Raw genomic sequence first — 4,170 nt, 5'->3', positions numbered from 1 at the left:
TGCAGATTGAAAGGTGCTATGTAGGGAAAGTCACTGCAGATGAAGCCATAACAGGGCAGTCAAACCAGTTAGAGAAAGTGCTGTCAGTATTCCATAAAAACTGTGTCACTCCTGACTTCCACCTCTGTGTCAGTGGGCCCATTGTTCACCCAAGACCCCTTGGCTGAAATCATAGTCCTGTGTCCCTCTTTGGTGTCCTTCACACCCTCCCTTAGCCACCCTCACTGCCATTGCCTTGCCCAGGCCCTGATTACCTAGCCTAGGGTGGTGGCTTCCCCTGGGAATACTATTTCCCTTTACTCCACAGGTTCCTGAGTACCCAGCTCAAGCCTCACCTCCCTGGAAGCTTCCCCCGAAGCTTGACTCAATTACTTCCCCCTGTTCTACCATCTCCTATTATCTGTACAGGTCTTAAAGCACTTTCCTAAGCCAGCTCTGCCATGCCTGGGCTGCCTTGACAAAACTCGGTTCAGATTAGCAGAGGAAAAGCACTATTTGTATGGAAATTGTGCCTTCTGTTTGTAAATGTATATGACTAAATATTTTTTTTATCAGCCATGTAAGGACCCTCAATTACTGCCCAAAGCAGAGAGAACCATTGATAGCCAAGAAAACTCAGCTGCCACTCGCTGCTCATCCCACTCCCTTAACAGGTAAAATTCAAATCACTGACCAATCCACCAGATTTCCACCTCTGACTATCACACTAAGAGGTTTCTGATGCTCAGGTCTCCCAGATAATGACAATCTCTAACATTTATTGAACACTTGCTATATACCAGGCACAGGACTAATTTTTTTACATTATATCATTTTATCTTCACAGCAACTTTATGAGGTAGATACTTGGGCCAGGTTCCCTAAAAGCAAATTTCAGCATATGTGATCTATTGAGGGAGAACCCTCAGAAGTGAAAAAAGAAAGCAAGACAGGATAAGGAAGGAGCTAAGCGAAGCTGTGGTCTCAGCTGTGGCCTAGCATTGCCCTGATCCCACAGAAAGGTCTGGAGCATGGACTGCACCAGAGTTAATCCTATTTTAAGGTAAGGAGGTAAGGGGAGCTGGCTTTTCCTACCCCACGTCAGGCAATCATTGGCTGCAGGATCCCAAAAAAGGCAGCTTCCATTCAGGTGAAGGAATTCTCTAAAGAAGAAATAGCTGTGAGCTGTTGGCACCAGTCCTCACACAGCTAAGGGCTGAGTGCACCAGCTTGGGAAGAGGGATCCGGTTGGACACAAAGTGTCATTGACAGTTTTGTTATTTATGCTATACAAACACAGAATCATAATCTTTCACATTTGTAGATACTTTACAGATTTTGGAGTGTTTTCATATTCAGTACCTTATTCAATGTTGCAATAAACTTGAGAGGTAGTGGTTATAATCCCCATTATATGAACCGGGAGAGTGACAGGGTAAAAGACTTCCTCAAGATCACCCAGCCAGTTAATAGGCCTTTTCTTTTTTTTTTTTTTTTTGTGAGGAAGATCAGCCCCGAGCTAACATCCATGCCAATCCTCCTCTTTTTGCTGAGGAAGACTGGCCCTGAGCCAACATCTATTGCCGATCCTCCTCCTTTTGTTTCCCCCTCAAAGCCCCAGTAGATAGCTGCATGCCGTAGCTGCACATCCTGCTAGTTGCCGTACGTGGGATGCCACATCAGCATGGCCGGACAAGCGGTGAGTCGGTGCGCGCCCGGGATCCAAACCCGGGCTGCCAGCAGCGGAGCACGCGCACCCAACCGCCAAGCCATGGGGCCGGCCCCTAATATACCTTTTCTGTTTGTGACTAGCATCTTCCCAGATACATAGCCAGCTGTTGTGGGTCATGGTTCAGACTCTCCTCAGTGATGTGCAGGTTCTGATATTTACCAGTAGGATCTTACAGTCCTTTTAACTGGAACTAAGCCCTACACAGCCCTGAAGCTGGCAACCACCTCTTCTGAGATTAGGTAAGAGCAAATATACCTCCTTACCGGAAGGGGTCCATGCTTTGCCTACCTGACATTTTGCTGTGCTCACAAAGCTCCTGTGAAATTCCCCCATGGAAAGAGGATGCTCCTGGAGCTTCACTCACCGTTTTCAAAACGTTTCCTTAGCAAAGTTTCCTGAGAGGTGTCCCAGTATACTAGAGTCTGTCAGAGGAGACTGGGGGTCCCAGGACTACCTGAGTACAGGCTTCACCTGCCAGAAGGGGTGACTGTATGGCAAGTCCCATGGCAGAAGGTTGGAGTTTCCTGAATCTTAGGAGAGGTATCGTCTTCACCACCCTCTCAGGGTCCTGGGCTTTGGCTCCCAAGGTGCCTCTGGCTCCACCAAAGTCCACTGAGCCATCTTTGGAATGAATGAGTGCAAAGAATTGCATTAGACAAGCTCCCCCTCCTCCAACTCCCACTCCATCCTAGTTCCAAGTAACACCTCACACCTAAGAGCTAATAGAAGTACAGCAGGAGCACATATATGGGCCCCAGAAACATCACATTGTAGTGGGAAAGTATGAGTTTAAGATCTCACTGACTAGGGACCAGCCCAGTGGCATAGTGGTTAAGTTTGTGTGCTCCGCTCTGGCGGCCTGGGGTTTGCATGTTCGGATCCTGGGCGCGGACCTACACACCACTTATCAAACCATGCTGTGGCAGCGTCCCATATAACGTAGAGGAAGATGGGCACAGTTGTTAGCCCAGGGCCAATCTTTTTCAGCAAAAAGGGGAAGATTGGCAACAGATGTTAGCTCAGGGCTAATCTTCCTCACCAAAAAAAAAAAGATCTCACTGACTCCGATTCAAATCCCCCACTCTCTTCATCCTTCCTTACTAGATATCTCGGTTAAGGTGAAGTACAAATGAGGGTAACAGAAAACCCACAGCAGTGGCTTTAACAAGGTAGATGTTTCTTTTCCACTCACACAAAAGCCCAGACATAGGAGTCCCACTCTCCTTTCAGATTGCTGTTCTGCTGTTCCTAGGAGGTGGCCCTCATCCTCATGGTTCAAGGTGGCCTCTGCCTAGCAAACAGCAAAATAGAGGTAAGAACAAAGAAGAAGGAGCAGAGAGCAGAAATACAAGCTATAATTTAAGGAAGGTTCTTAGAAACTGCCACATGACACTCCATTTACTTCTCATTGGCCAGAACTCATTCACATGACCACACCTAACAACACAGGAGGTTGGGAAATGCAGTTTTCATTCTAGGCAGCCCTGTTTTCCAGATAAAACTTCTCTATGACAAAGTGGTAGAAAGTTATTGGGGAACCACTAGCAGCATGTACCACAGTAAGTGTGTGGTCTTGGATAAGTCTCTTGACCTCTCCAGGTATGGAGATAATGCTATCTAACACTCAAATCGTTGTATTAACTGAAACCTCAAGTGCGAATCATCTAGCCCAGAGCCTGGAACTTACTATGCACAACCTCCCTTTTTCCTCCTCCCTGTTTCCAGTGTTCTAGAATGTGCAGTGGTAGCTCTCAACCTCTCAAATGTGGCCAGAGATCCTGCAGCCAGTGTCTGAGTACTGTCCCCAACCAAACTTCCAGAATCAGCCTGAAACTTGCCAGGGCTTCTGAGCCAGACCTCAAAGTTCTAGAGTAAGCCGTAGTGACTTACCTTATCCCCATGCCTACCACCCTGGCATCTGTAAAAAGACTCTTCCTGCCCACCTTTCTGAGACTGCTAGTAATTTTGCCAGAGAGAACACGTGCCCTGCCCCCTGACTGGAGCCCCAGGCCTGATCCTTGGCCATGTGCTGCTGGCTAACGCCCAGGAGAGCCAGACGTATTCTGGGAAAGATCTCAGACATGCAGAAGCCTGTGGAAAAGCTGTAACAGCTCCACAGAAGAGGGCTTACCATGAGCCAGGCAGGACCCAGCACCTCACACACATTGGTTTCAGACTCAAAAGATGCCCCAAAGCAAATGACCATAAGTAAAACATTTCTTTCAGTCTTCTTTCTTCTTTGAAATTAAAACTTTACATTTTGCTAGTTTACTTCAAAATATGTTTCCCTACATTTTTCTAGTAAAATTAACACTCCAGCAAGATACACCATGTTATCCTTTAGCTTCACTTGGCTTTGGCCCAGTGTTCTTACCCATTGGAGTTACTGCATTATCCCCTTTCATTTCTGCAGAACCCCAGGCTATGCTATTATCCTGACTGAAAGGTTTGGAAACTGA

Source organism: Diceros bicornis, chromosome 4 (genome assembly GCF_020826845.1).
Source record: "Diceros bicornis minor isolate mBicDic1 chromosome 4, mDicBic1.mat.cur, whole genome shotgun sequence".
NCBI classification, from domain to species: domain Eukaryota; kingdom Metazoa; phylum Chordata; class Mammalia; order Perissodactyla; family Rhinocerotidae; genus Diceros; species Diceros bicornis.
This window is presented reverse-complemented; position numbering follows the sequence as displayed.